Source organism: Grampus griseus, assembly GCF_964374135.1.
Source record: "Grampus griseus genome assembly, chromosome: 1".
Classification (NCBI taxonomy): Eukaryota; Metazoa; Chordata; class Mammalia; order Artiodactyla; family Delphinidae; genus Grampus; species Grampus griseus.
The window spans coordinates 22,496,212-22,511,895 of NC_139017.1; the positions used below are offsets into that span (position 1 = coordinate 22,496,212).

Below are 15,684 nucleotides of genomic sequence, written 5' to 3' on the forward strand. Positions count from 1 at the left end.
CACCTTGGTGTTAGAAGCTTCAAAGGACAACGGGGCCATCTGAAGAACTTCACATAAACTAAAAGGTGCTTTGAAAGGTTCAAAAGTATTACACATACGTCCTAGCTAGATCCTCATTCTGGAAACTCTGTAATTTAATAAAAACGTATCCTCTTTATAACATAAACTTGTTAAAATTTTTTATGTGTAATCTTATTTGTGGAAAAAACCCTATAATAAGCCACAGACCAAATGATGCACTTATAGCTTAATTATTTCCTGAGTTATACAATCAGAGAATGCAATCGATTTGCATTTTACAATTATCTTAAAAAGTAAGTGGACCTGAGATACAGGAAGTCAGATCTATGGCCATTAGTTAATTCCATGATAGCTACCCTCTTTTAGTATTGCTCATTTAAAAGAATTTGCAGCTGAAAAAAATTTAAGGGAAATGCTTAAGATTAGCTTAACGTGAGATGAACTCATCTCTACTAGTTGAAGACCAAAGCCATTTTACACAGCCTCCAGCAATTAAAGTGATATATGTTCATTGATGTCAAATAAGAATATCTTCATTTTTCATCTTTGAAAAACAGCAAAACTATTCATTGTTTTATCAAGCCACATTTTATTTTCCTTTTTTCTTCAATATGTATATATGCATACGAATTTGACAAAATCTTGTTAAAAAATGCGTGGCCACCTCAAAAAGCCACTTAATATTTAGGTTGCCTATACTAAAATTTACCTTAAGTATTAATGAGGTAAATTCTCTTTAAGTGAAAAAATTCAATGAGAAGGAGATGATAATTTATGAAAAGGGGAAAGGCTTTTACAAAAGCAAGGTGACACTCAAAACTGGGGTGGGAAAAACAAAAATTTCTTTTAGTTTTACATTAGTGACGTTCAAAACTTTACATCAATACTTTTCTATAAATAAAATACTACAGAAATTCTTTTCAGCATAGGAAAGATTTTCTCTTTCCATTAGTATTAATCAAGAAACAATAAACAAGTTAAAAATATATTGACTTAAGAAAGACTACATAAAGGCAAACAAGACAGTAATTTAGATTTCCCTTAAAACTGTATTATTTAAATAATACAATTTATGCTAACTAAAAGTTTGCATAGAATCAAAACCAAACCAATTTATATTTAAAGAATGCAACCTGAAAATGGTAATAAATCTTAAATAAGAGAATTTTTTATTGTTTTTTAGAAATTAGATTTAATATAATCCAATTACGTTTAAGTCTTGTTTTAAAGATATTAAATACAGCAGATATTTTCAAACACAAAATAAGATTGTTGAATGTCACCTTTCCTAAGTACTTCCACCCACTTAATCAATTAAAGTCGCATGCACAATATTTACAGTAATGACATAAAAAAGACCACAGGCATACATATAAAATGTCTACTAGCCTAATCAGATCATGCCAAAGACGATAAACCATTTAGAAGATGTTCAATAATTATATTTTGTTTAAACTTTTTAAAAAATCTGTCTTACCGATGTTTGTAATGACTACTTCTATAAAGCCCCTATTAAATAAACATGCCTAGTCTTCAGGTTTTACCCTTCAGTTCCTTTTATTCACATTTAAAGGAGGAAAAAAAATAAGGAAAGTATTAAAAACTTACAGGAAAAACCTGAGAAATTATCTCATCTCTGACAGCAAAGAAACTGCCACATTCCATTACCGATCACTTTGGTAAAAAGTCATCTGACAATCGTCAGAATTGAGGTAAAACATTACTACCACGTAAGACCCCAAATCCCCAATTTTGCCAGTTTAAACTATTATGCAACATTCTTGCACTTGGTATCTTTAAACATATTCTTTCTACTGACTTTTACTTCATACCATCCCTAAAATACTTATCTAAATTCTGATAAGGTTGCTCGAGTTCTACTGCAGTTTGCATTTCCCGAAGATACTAAATTATTCATTCCATCATATGCATAAGGCTAACAGCACTTCCTGCTTAATACTGATGCTGTTAACTCTTTCTTCACTCAGTTGAGGGAGGAGGGTGGAATATGGGAAAAGAATGTTCAGTGTACAGATTGAGTAAATTCAGTTAAAAAAAAAAGACACATCTCTTTAAATCAGTGTATTAAAATAGGCTTACGGCTGACAGAAATAAGGATGCACCCTAAAGGAAAACATGACCTAAAGAGGTTAACTAAAGCAGTTAAGATGCATCAAAAAGCAAAACTTAACATCTATATTAGACGTCTAGAAAAGAAAAAAGACCATCTCTATGAGCTACTCTGACCTTGAAATAGTCTTGTCATGGTTGTTCATTTATTTCTAATATAGTTTGTGAAACAGCTGTCCCTCAGGCTTTTCCCCATCTTTTAACATCCTTTAGCATTAGGTATTTTGTACAAGCAGGGAAATACACAAACCTTGGGTGAGATATTAGCAGGAGAAAATGACAGGCTGTCATTTGATCAGTATTACTGCATTTTATTGCAATATATAATTACTATAGTAGACCCTTAGCATTCACATTTTTAACATTAGAGGTCTCCACGATCAGGAGTTAATCCCAAAGAAATTCGTAACGAGGAAACTACCCAGCTCAGCATTTTTTCTGAGGATTAAAAGAGATAATGTTTGCTTACAGCTGGTTTTAATTTGATTTGTTCTCTCTGGAAAGCTGGTCTGTTGAGTAAGCACAGCATAGCATGCAAATTAGCAGTGATCATACTTCTGACCATCATTAGGGCCCCAGGTATTATCCTCATGATTGCAAAGTTCTACTATAACCATTTTTGAGAGGGCATGAAAGCAAATGTGTTTGTGTTTGTTCTAAGGTATACAGAATAGAATGGAAGAAGACACTGCAGTGGTATGGTTGCCTGTGTTCAAAAATAGGTACCATGGGGTATAAACTGGTACAGCCACTATGGAAAACAGTACAGAGACTCCTCAAAAAATTAAAAAACAGAACTAACATATGATCCATCAATCCCACTTCTGGGTATATACCCAAAGAAACTGACAACAGGATATTGAAGAAATATCTGCATTCCCACGTTCAGTGCAGCATTATTCACAATAGTCAAGATATGAAACAACCTAAGTGCCCATCAACAGAAAAGAAGATGCAGTGTATACACACACACACACACACACACACACACACACACACACACACACACACACACACACACACACACACACACACACACACACACACACACTGTTAGCAGCAATATGGATGGACCTTGAGGGCATTATGCTAAATGAAATAAGCCAGACAGAAAAAACAAAGACTGCACGGAATCACCTGGATGTGGAACCTAAAAAAGCTAAACTCACAGAAAAGTGGTTGCGAGGGGCTGCGGGGTGAGGGAAATAGAGAGAGGCTGGTAAAAGGGTACACATTTTCAGTTACAAAATGAATAAAGACTGAAGATCTAATGTAAAACACGGTTGATAACATAGTTGATAACACTGTACTATATAACTGAAATATGCTAAGAGAATAGAACATAAATGTTCTCACCAAAACAAAACCAATCAACCAAACAAAAAAGATAAATATGTGATAGATGTGTTAATTGACCAGATGGAAGAAATCCTGTCACAATTTACATGTGTATCAAATCATCATCGTGTACACTTTAAACATCTTACCATTTTATTTGTCAATTATACCTCAATAAAACTGGGAGGAAAAAGGTACCATATTTGCAGGGCACTGTGCTAAAAGACATGGGAATTACAAATAGTAAATTTTATACAAAGTGAGGATAATTTTAAAGTGGCATTTAAAAACATTTTCAAAAGAATTTCAAATTTTGTTTTAAAATATATGCAGTTTTTAATAAAGGAAAATCGTTATATATCTCAAAAAATGAGGTATCATGCATCTATAGCCACATGTGAAAAAAATACCATCATATAGAACTGCTCTCTTTTTTTTTTCATTACTGAATCTTAAGCAAAACTATTTATATGACTAGGTTTCCCCGCCCCTCTTCATTTCTTTAGTTCTCCCCCAACTTAGGGTCTCAAATGCATTTTATTCCCTTCTAAGCAAGAATGAAAATGGCTGCTAACAGTTGATAAATTGCTGATAATTGATTAGGCTTGACTGGCAATAGCATCAGTCCAACATCTGTTTTGTAAGCCATTTATTTTTAGATGTGGAATGAGTGACTGTCTCCAGCTAGAGAAACTGAAGTTGAGGGGTTTATAATTTACCAATCCTGCCATATCCTAACACTTCTAAAGGTAAGAGTAATCCGTGTCCCACATTCATTTCTCTGCTTCTTCCTCATGGGCATAGATCAAATTCCCTCACCATCCCCACCCCCTTCTATTTCGTTACTAAGGCACTATTAAGTACATATATGCTCAGAGAAAACACCACATTCACGTAGAATGCACATTAACAAAGATGATTAGCTTATTACTAGAGTATCTGTTAACTCTCTAACCAGCGCTGTTATCTATTCAGTTATGCAAACCAGATATCTAGGGCCCTTCCATTACTACTATTTAACCTACTTCCAAGTCCTGTTAATGCAATCTCCTCATTGTTCTCCAAACTACCTCCACTGTCACTCTTCATGTTCCATGATCTCTTGGTTTTCAAAGTGGGATTCATATATCCCAGAATGCTAAACATACCCTAGGGTAGGTAGGAAAGAACATAGTAGTACTTCCATTTCTGTTAATTTTTTTCTCATCCTTTTTACAGTTCTATTTTTTCATGTTTTACAATGTATGCCATATGTCAACGCCAAACATATACATAAGCTATAAATGCATGTGCATTAGGAGATAAGCTCAAAAATTAAGGGACCACCAGCCTAGACTATTAAATAAACTGTCCATTCTGATGCTGTACCTCTCCCGTTCCCCAGAGCAGCCGGTGATACTTTAATAACTAAACCAGATCAAATCATCTCCCTTAGTAAAATCTCTTCAATATCTTCCCACTGATCTTAAGATAAATACCAAACTCCAGTGCTTTCTCCCCATGATGTGGCTGTGGCCTAACTCATCCCATTCATACTTTGTTTCTCTCTACACTCCAGGTACGTTGCTCTTCCAAATTTTCAAATGAGCTATATGCTCCTCGCGCTGCAGGGCTTTTTTTACACATGCCACATGCCTTCTGCCTGTGATATTCTTTTCTTGGTCACCTAGTATGCTTCCTTTTTGTACTAATTAGAACTTTCTGGCAGTCAACACTCAACTGGAGTTACTATTAGCCCCCAGACAACTAATATAATTATTTCTCCCTCCTTCACTCAGAATTCTTATTTCCTATTTCTAGTTTTTTAATTATATATGTTTTTCCCCAGTTATCCACTTCAAAAAATTTGAAAGGAGATAATAAGTATAAAATTGGGTAATACCAAATTTTCTAAGAAAGCTGAAGAATCTGTCTAAAGACTTAGGAGAAAAGTTTTCATACATTAAAATTAGGCAAAGTGGTACAAACTTATATTCAGACAAGAAGGAAAGTGGGAGACAGATAAAAGAGATGTGTGACATCCTACAAAATGAAAGTTTGGGGTGGGGGGGATGATAAAGGCACCCAATTCCATGGGCCAGGCTCATTTGGGGGTGGTGGGCAATCCAATGAGATGAGACCACCTCAGATCATTTTTAAGGAAACGCATGCAATTTTGCTTCCTCATCCACATGTAAAGAGCTGAAATTCTTTTAACCAAGAAAAAAGTGTTTTCATTCTAAAAGTATAATACAAAAATTTTCAAAGACCATGTCTGTTCTTTCCTCCTTTTGTAAGAGAAAAAGAATTAAGAGAACCAAAAAAGTATGCAGTTCTAAGGTAATGCTCTTGGATGTGGGAAAAAAGTGAAGGACAATGCTGGGCAAGAAAACTGAGCCTGGGGACCAAGAGAATAAACTTCAGAGATTTCACAAATGGCCAAGCATTCATCTCTATTTACATTCAATTTGGCAAAGAAAACTACTACACAATTCTACTTTCACAATTTACCAAGTCTTTAAATGTTGAGTTTTTTAAACTGAAGAATATGAGGAAGTCTTTCTGCTTTGGTTGTAACCTCCTTATTTAAAAAAAATATTAAGTATTAGTCATTACTTTCACTGTATACCATACTCCTACAACTTTAACACACAAACATCAATTGTGAAAATAAGAAGGTCAATTGTTAAAACTTAGAGAGTATGCCTAGATACGTGAATACATGCTTTCTTCTAATGACTTACTTTTCAAACTGCCATACACGATACCTGCTACAAAATACATGAAGCTCGAAAAAATTACGCTAAGAAGCCAGTCCTCAAAGATCACATATTGTATGATTCCATTTATATGAAATGTACAGAACAGGCAAATACATCGACACAGAAAGCAGATTAGTGGCTGCCAGGAGCTGGGAGGTATGAAGGAATGGGAGTGGGGTAAGAGTAGGGGTGGTGATAGTGACTTAGGGGCACAGAGTCTCTTTCCCATGTGATGAAGATGTTCTTAAAACTGATTGTGGGGATAGCTGCCCAATTCTATGAATATACTAAGAACCACTGAATTGTATACTTTAAATGGGTAAACTGTATGGTACAGTAAAGCTATTAAGGAAAAGAAAAAGTGCCATGTCATGCTTGTATTCTTCATCTTGGAATTGTTTATAACATAAAGTTGAAAAATATCCCAGTGCCTATTACTTTTCTATTATGGAAAATATTAAAGGTGATTACTTCTGGATGGTGGGATTTTCTTTAAACATTTTTAAAAACATACATTTATTTATTTATTTATTTATTTATTTTTGGCCATGTTGGGTCTTTGTTGCTGCGCACGGGCTTTCTCTAGTTGTGGCGAGCAGGGGCTACCCTTCCTTGTGGTGTGCAGACTTCTCACTGCGGTGGTTTCTCTTGCTGCAGATCACGGGCTCTAGGCATGCGGGCTTCAGTAGTTGTGGCACACAGACTCAGTAGTTGTGGTGCACAGGCTTAGTCGCTCCACAGCATGTGGGATCTTCCGGGACCAGGGCTTGAACCCATGTCCCCTGCAGCAGGTGGATTCCTAACCATTGCGTGGATGGTGGGACTTTAGATATTTTTACTTTCTTCATTATGATTTTCTGTACTGCTTAAATTTTTATAATAAGCACACAACTTTTTAATCGGAAAAAATTTTTTCGCTAGAAAAACAAAATGCTGTGCTGGAAAACCGAGTTCTACTGCCCAGAGCAGTTCTTGTCGGGTGGAGCTCCAACTGGCTCTAGGTTCTGACGAGAGAACTGGATGTACACAATTGAAGAAGTGACTCAATTAATAGTACCAGCATGACCCCAAGTGTCTGGAAGGACTGCAGAGCCAGCACCTGGGTGTCCCTTCCAAACACTAGAGCTGGTCTGGGAAGGTTCCTCTGCCATCGTGTTATTTTTCAGGAGGAATCAAAAATCAAAGCCATTTGTTAGGTCATGACTCTGAATACATATCCATTCAGGATGGTTCATTGAAAACCAGGCCTGTCCTAGTTAAACCAGGACAGCTGTCTACTTCTCCCTGGGAACCCTACTGCCCTCGTCCTTCTCATTTTCTCTGGACAATAATTCGTGATACTTCATCGACGAAACCAAGAAGCAACTTCTATCTAAAACAACCCCAGACAACCCTAACACTTAAATGACAAAGATGTCCACATTTACTTTTGGAAACTCAAAAATAAGTAAAATTTTATTAAAAGAATAGTTTTGATGAATATATAATAAATTAGATAAACTGGGTTTGTTTACCTCACATGGGGTTTATGAAATAGAATTAAATGTAAATAAAGTTATTGGTGTGGGCTGTCAACAAGTACATAAAAATAAACTTGTTCTACAAACTAAACATCATTAACTCCAGTCTCTGAAATGTAATTATATCCATAGCAATATGTATCTTTATTTCACTACTCTTTAAAATATATGACTCATACTTAGTAGGTCTAAATTTGATATGACAATTCAAACGTGAGGGTGTGTTATTTAGAGGAAACATCAAATATTCAGACAAAGAAAATGAAAAAAGCCATCAGCTATGTGGTCAAACTTATAACAATCAAGGAAACTTTAAATTAGGAATGCCATATTCCCACTCTTAAGAATCCATGGATGTTACCCGATAAAGAACAACTTCTTCTGGAAAACTGTGCACAAAATACTTATTATCATATTTTAAATGATATTCTTAGTAATATTTTAGTTCAACCTGTATCCTATGTCACTTTACTTTCTTCATTAGACATTTTCCACATTAAATCTTAGTCTTTTACTACTCATTCTCTAAAAATGAACTACAAAAGCAGCAGTGATACATTGTTATTTAAAAACAAAACAGGGGGAGGGGAAAAAGAAAACTTCAATACCAGCTAGAGCTCAGAAGGAAACACACTGTAAAATACCAAAACTGGTCGAGTCTAAGATCCTTCCAATTTATTGTGAGTTACTACTTTATACTGTGTTAGAGTCAGCTGTCTGCCTCACTAGACTTCAAGATACTCAAAGGTACTATCTGTGCCATACTCAGCTTCCCATTACCAGCAACCAGTATGGTACTTGGCACATTGCAGGTGACTGATTATTTAACTAAATAGGAGTTTTACAGAATCAATGTAACTTTTTTTAAAATAAATTTATTTATCTATTTATTTTTATTCTTATTTATTTTTGGCTGTGTTGGGTCTTCGTTGCTGTGCGCGGGCTCCCTCTAGTTGCGGCAAGCGGGGGGCCGCTCTTCGCTGCGGCGCGTGGGCTTCTCACCGCAGTGGCCTCTCCTGCTGCAGAGCACGGGCTTCAGCAGGTGTGGCATGAGGTTCTCGGTAGTTGTGGCTCGCGGGCCCCAGAGCACAGGCTCAGCAGTTGCGGCACACGGGCTTAGTTGCTCCACGGCATGCGGCATCCTCCCGGACCAGGGCTCGAACCCGTGTCCCCTGCATTGGCAGGCAGGCTCCCAACCACTGCGCCACCAGGGAAGCCCAAATCAATGTAACTTAATCAGAACTCGCTAAAGGTCTACTATGTGTTATAAGTACCTTTACATATAGCAATCCATCTAAATAACGCAAATAGGAGAGAATAAATATGAGAATGAATGAATCTGTATATAATTTTATAATAAAGAAGCAGGAGATATATACAAGACCAGAAATATTTAAACAAAAGTCAGGGGAAATAAAACCGTCTTCAACTACAAAACCACCTTTATGTGGACGGGTAAGTGGGGGTTCCTATAAAGCCTTGTTCAGCATAATATAAAGAAATCCCAGAACACGCAGGAAATCTATATCTGAAGTTTTTAATGGACTATAAGGTTGGGATCCCACAAGCTTCCAGGAAAAAAAAAAAAATCAACTCTTTAAAAAGCAAAGAAGGGACTTCTCTGGTGGTACAGTCGTTAAGAATCCGCCTGCCAATACAGAGGACACAGGTTTGAGCCCTGGTCCGGGAAGATCCCACATGCCGCGGAGCAACTAAGCCCCTGCGCCACAACTACTGAGCCTGCGAGCCACAACTACTGAGCCCACACGCTGCAACTACTGAAACCCGCGCTCCTAGAGCCCATGCTCCACAACGAAGAGCAGCCCCCCTCGCCACAACTAGAGAAAGATCGCGTGCAGCAACGAAGACCCAACGCAGCCAAAAAACAAATTTTAAAAAAAAGCAAGGAAAAAGCCTGGTCCGTAGCCAATTCCCAGTGTGAAGAAATTCAGGTGAAGGTAAGTTATTTCCCCAAGCCTCATGACCAAAAAGCATCAGAAGGCAGGGCACAAGAGAACTGTTAAAGGGAGGGGTGACTCTAGAAAACAGGGAGGTGTCTTTAGAAAGGCAGTCTGATTGTGTCTCTTCTGGCAACGACCTTATGCTGAATTTGTTTTTAAGCAAGTCAAGACTCCACAGGCCGGCTGCAGGGACCATAGCATCACTATTCACAGGAAGATAAAATGCACAAGAAATACTTATAGGAAGTTTGAAATGACACTTGTTCAAATTCATACTTTAATGAATAAAAGGGTAAATAAATATTGGCAGAGAAATAAATAACTGCTGGACGAATCGACAATGGACTAATCGACAATGTGGAAATATCAGAGAGTCCTGAAAACCTAGCTCTTATCTGGGTTATGATACTTGAAAATAAAACCGTACTATCCAAACTGAGGCCAAAGTACCTACTTAAGAGGGAAAAGGTATAATTCAAGCTGATTTCCCAAAAGAACAGTTATCCCTTTGGAGCAGAAAAACAGTTATAGCTTCCTAAGAACAAAACTCTAGAGACTCAAACATCTATTCATGTAAATAATACTATAAATTACTACTGCTGTATTAACTGTACTTGAGAGCTGTTTATATATCTTAGTCCAAATTAATAAGATTGTAGGGTACATTTTAAAATGTATGTATGCATATATCTTTTGGCCTTTGGCAGAAGGAGACACTTTGAATAATTTGATCTTTATGTGCAAATAAAATTGCTAGTAAATGTCACTGTATTAGGATTGTCACTAACTTTGGTTCTGCCAAATTTATTTATACAGTCCAGAAATTAACATTTTAAAGTGTTTTTGAAAACAGTAAGTCTCATTGTGGTGAAAGAAGGAACAGAAGGTGCAAGGACCTGAAGCAGGGGAGAGTGCGTTTAGTTAATGCAGAGTCAAGAGGGGCCAGCGCATGAAGGAACCCAGAGTCCTGTTAAGAAGCCTGTACTCTATTCTAAGAGCTATGGAAAGCCACTGCAAGATGATTTGGTACACACAACAGAGGTATGCAAAAATCCACCCTACCTCCCATGAACATACGGTCATTCTCTAGTATTATCTGCGGAAGACACTAGAGACCTGTTTCCCGGGAATTAACATCACCCATTCAGTCAATATCTTCAAATTGGGGATGTATGATTCTAAGACTTGAAGAAAATGTGAAATCCATGGAGACCAGTGACTTTAAATCTGAATTAAGAAAAAAGTAATGCTTTGTTTTTAGTATATTGAATAGTATTATCACAGTAAAGATCAGGACAATATTTGCATAGGAAACTCCTCAATAAAAATACATTTCTTCCTACATGAATGGCATTTTCATAGCCAAATATCATGGAAAATTTCCAGAAAACAGCAGTCATTTGTTTCCTCACGTGAATCATCTCAGAAATTGCAAAAGCCTACAGAAATAGCAGGTCTACCTTAAAGGAGTTATTCCTGGTATCTTTACGTGAGTAGCACGCTATGTTTGCCTATACCACTTCCTAATTACCGCTCTGTACCATGCATGGTACTGACACTGCCTTGCAGATATTTCCGACCGTGGTGTATCTTCTCTACACAACCGCTCCTTAAGGTCAGCAATGTCGAATCACTCATTTTTGTTTCCCTAGTATCATGCAACACAGTACCTTTATTAGGAGTACAAGTAATTCAGTTTACTGTGGCTTTTCCTCTTTTAGATGAGATCATCTACCTCTTAGGAATTTTTAATGGGTTAATAAAACAATGTCACAATATTCTTTATATATAAAAAGCTGATGTCAAAATACCACAATTTAATACCATCTTGAAAAGATTAATTAGAATTTTTCTATCTTGCCTAGATCATAAAAACAGGAATGCCCAATGTTAATTCAGAGGCACTGAACCAATGTGCATCTGCTCTCTGCTGAATACAAACATGGACAGCCCAACAGTACACACTATCACTTACAGACTGAGGAAAGCATGTCCAAAATTAGGCTGTGATCCTAAAATTAATATAATATTGTAATATACTATACTTCAATTGGAAAAAAATTAGGCTGTAAAAATTGGGCCACAGATTTGGCCGCCACTGTGTGTTGTGATTGGTCTCATGAGAGTAGAAGTGGTTCCTGCAATTCATGTCTTGTCATCAATGGACAAGTCAGATTCTATCAAAGCTTCTCCCTGCACCCCCGTGTAAAGATGAAAAAGTCCGACAAAAAGGTATCAGAATTTTCGACTGTTTAACAGCCAGCAAATGCTTCTCCAATTTATGGGCAACAAATACGATTAAAATTCAAGAATACAAGTAAAGTAACTGTATACAAATTACTATTCTCACACAGGGAAACACGTAAATAATCACGGATGACATCCTCAGTTCACTGCAGCACCACTAATTAAATTTCAAGCTTACTGTAAAATAAGCCTGAAGAACTGAAGTCACCAGCTAGACCTGTAACAGACAATACATCAATAAGATGCCCAACTACCAGAGAAGCAGAGAAACAAGAATGAGAGACAGAATAGTGTCTGTCTGACAACAAACTTCAGGCTAAAATAACTTTCTATATGATTATGAAATACAGATTTATCAAAAACATCTTGTCTCTTTTAGTTATTTAATCAATCCCACTTTGGAGCAGGACAATATCCTAAGTCACACAACCTAAGTCTAAAGCTGTGCTTATGAAAAATGCAGTATCAGACTTGAGTTATGGTCAAGCCAAAGCAGCTTTCCCAAACAGTTAGTGACTAGAAGCTTAAAAGTCATGAAGTAAATACTTTAAAATTCTTTTATTATAAATAAAGTCACATATGAATATATATAATTCATATGTTAGAACAGTCACCCAAATCACTTTGCATCAGCACTTAGCTCTCTTACGTAACGCTGGCTGAGAAAGGCTGGGAGAGAGGTTATAAGATATGATGGGTAGGGCACAGGAACCAGAAGCCTAACTCAGTAGTTCCCAACCTTTTCAACAACTAGAAACCCATTTATTATTTTAACTAATCCCCTTGGACTCCATGTTTAGGGTGAGCTTGTCCAAAGGAACTGTATTTATCATTAATCTTTGTTCTTCCACAAGTAAGCAAAGATACATAAATGGTCGTGTTCAATTCAGGCACTGGGACTACTGCAACTCTTCTTACCAGTATCTTGGCACAATCACAAGCTCTTCAAAGTGTCAACAGTAGTTAATTAGAACTTACTGGTTTTAGATAAATAAGCATCTCCACAGAGCTGGCAAATTTAGTCTCAAACAAAGAAGCTTATATCTGAGTTAGGAGGTACAACCTGTCACTGGAATGTATGATGTACATCGTTTATTTAGCTTTCCAAAACACTGAAAATTATCTCAGAACTCTATCAGTTGTTCTGTAGTAGCTTTGTGGGTAGTAAGTTGAAAATCATTGTTCTAACCCAAACAGAATTATCTCCCAAGGAAAAGGACATTCATATATAACGTGTATGCTAACTCTGTTAATAAATTACTCAACTGTGGGCTTAACATATTTGTTCTCTAAAAGCTATTTACAGACAAAAACTGTGCCCATGTACCATTCTTTCTAAAACCTGGACTCAGGTTCACAGGAAAAATTCAAACTTATGCTGAACTACATTTTCATTTTTCACCTCTTTCTCCCAAACTACTGATTTTCTTCACATAGCAGAAATAATTTTAGGTCCCACATTATCTGCAAACGGATATGATACTCTCCCAGAGATCTCTATTGTTGTCATGTGAAAATGGGCAGCCTGAATTCTTTTTTAAAGAAAAATTTACCTAAGGGGATGAAGCAGTCGTACAATAGTGATCTCCTGTTTAAACGCACCTGCTTCTATCACTGTAATCCCTCTCCTATTTGAATTTTCTTCTCTATTCTTACTATTTCTGCCTCCATTCAGAAACTTAAGGCTTGTCTCACGGCCTCCAGCAGCTCCCTTTTCAAACCACTGCTGGCCTTCTGAAGTACAGCTTTGTTCACGTCATTCCACTTGCTCAAAAACATACACTAAATCTCTATCACCCACAGCTCTCAAAGGACCTTCTTGATCAGACCTACCTTTCTGACTTTAATCCCCACCAGGCCAATCAAACAACTCCTGGTCTACAAACAATCTCATTCCTTCCACTTTCGTACTCATACGCTATTTCCTAGGCTGGATATGCCTTTTCCCCCAACTCATGTCCCTATGCCTACATTTTATCCATCTTTCAAAATCAGCTCAAAAAGCCATCTCATCATCAACACTTTTCCCCAATTGTTCCAGTGAAAAGAATCTCATTCCCCTTCTCATACTCACACAGGATTTTATCTGTACCTCAGATATGACTTCCTCTTTTGGATTATGACTGTGTCTTATCTCCTCTACAAGAGTAGAAGAATCCTTGAGGGCAAGATTTGAGTCTTATTTCCCCTTGCATGTATCCAAGGATGGATAAATTAATTAATTTTCTACAGGGGAGGAGGAACATAACATGATATATCTGTACCAGGCAGTAAAGACAAAGAAGAGGTTGGAGAAAACTTCTAAGTCTCTCTACCACTTTTATTCCTCTAAGTAAATTAATCCACATGGTAGAATTTTCTGTGTATTTTAAAATGTTAGCACTAAAAAATAACATTCTACTGTATAGTTTAAAATACTAATGTCTTTATCTCATTTAATTCCCATGATATCCTAACACAGGTATTCTCATGATCCTTTCATGTAGTATAAGGAAACAGCTTCAGAGAAGGCAATCTGCCACCAGAGGGACAGTCAACACTGGAGTCTTTTACCTCCAATTTTAAGTTCTTTTCCACCAAATCAAAATGAAAGACTACAAAATTTTACTAAAAACCATAAAACAAAAAGTAAATGAAAGTTCTTCTCTTTCCTGTTTTCTCACCTGAAACTGACTTCCCTCAAAAGCCTTTTAAAATATGCTTTGAAGATCTTGAATTGAAAAGCAGAGGAATGCAATAAAAAGAAATGGCCTGGAGGTCGGGAAAACCCAGTCCCAGTTGTGCCTCCCTTTCTAGGTATATGTGACCTCAGGAAAGTTCCACCTCTCCGTATCAGTCTTCCTAATTGGAAATTGGGGGTGACAGATTAACCTCACATTATTGTGGAGACTGAATTTATAAATGGGGAAGGGTGTGAAGAGGTAAGTTAGAGAAGGAAGCAGTACGTGGCAGCACCCACAAAAAAACTGTCCCACCCGCCCAAGCCCCAAACCTGTTACTCATTTAATCCTGATGAGCAGCTAACGCTTTATCTGTTTCAGTGTTACTTCTCCAATAAGATTATTGATTAAGGAAAGCTAGAAGTGAAAACTATTATCCAAGACCACCTTTAGAATCCATCTTCACCAGCTGCCCAAACTGACACATCTGTTAATTGTCTTAGAACACCATCCTCCCCTCCCTGACCAGTCCGCGTTACATCTCACGGATATAGCAGAAAGAGGCTGAATGCTAAAATTAAATCTGGGTACAAACACCACTTACGCCACTGTCTAGCTGTGGGCCCTTGGGCCAGGCCAGTGACCTTCTGAAAGCTCCAACATCACCTCTAAAGCAAGGATAATGCCACCAACTTTGCAGTGTTGTTATAAAGTTTATCAGTAATAAACGTGCCCAATTAGGACCTGCCACACAGCTGGTGCCTAATAAACAGATTATTATTCTTGCCTCAGAACTGCTTTAACGACTAAATGAGGACATAAGTAGAAGGCCTAGAACAATGTCTTCACAGGCACGGTAGGCACTGAATAAAGTCTGTCACCTCCTCTTCACTCTGCTCCTTTCCTCTTTATACTGTGTCATTTCAGACCTCATCGTTCTCACTGATGTTATCACAGCGGGGTCCGAAACCCATCTCCATGCCTGCAACCACATGCTCACCAATCCATCACTTTTGTCCTGAAGCACAAACCTGATCACATCAAACATTTATTCAGCACCCTTCAA

At 37.2% G+C, this 15,684-nt stretch overlaps 1 protein-coding gene across 7 annotated transcripts in view; it reads right to left on the minus strand.

Moving 5' to 3' along the window:
• The window catches only part of ENAH (ENAH actin regulator), a 156,362-nt gene that overhangs the window by 46,613 nt on the left and 94,065 nt on the right, over positions 1-15,684 (minus strand). The gene's annotated exons all lie outside the window — the stretch shown is intronic.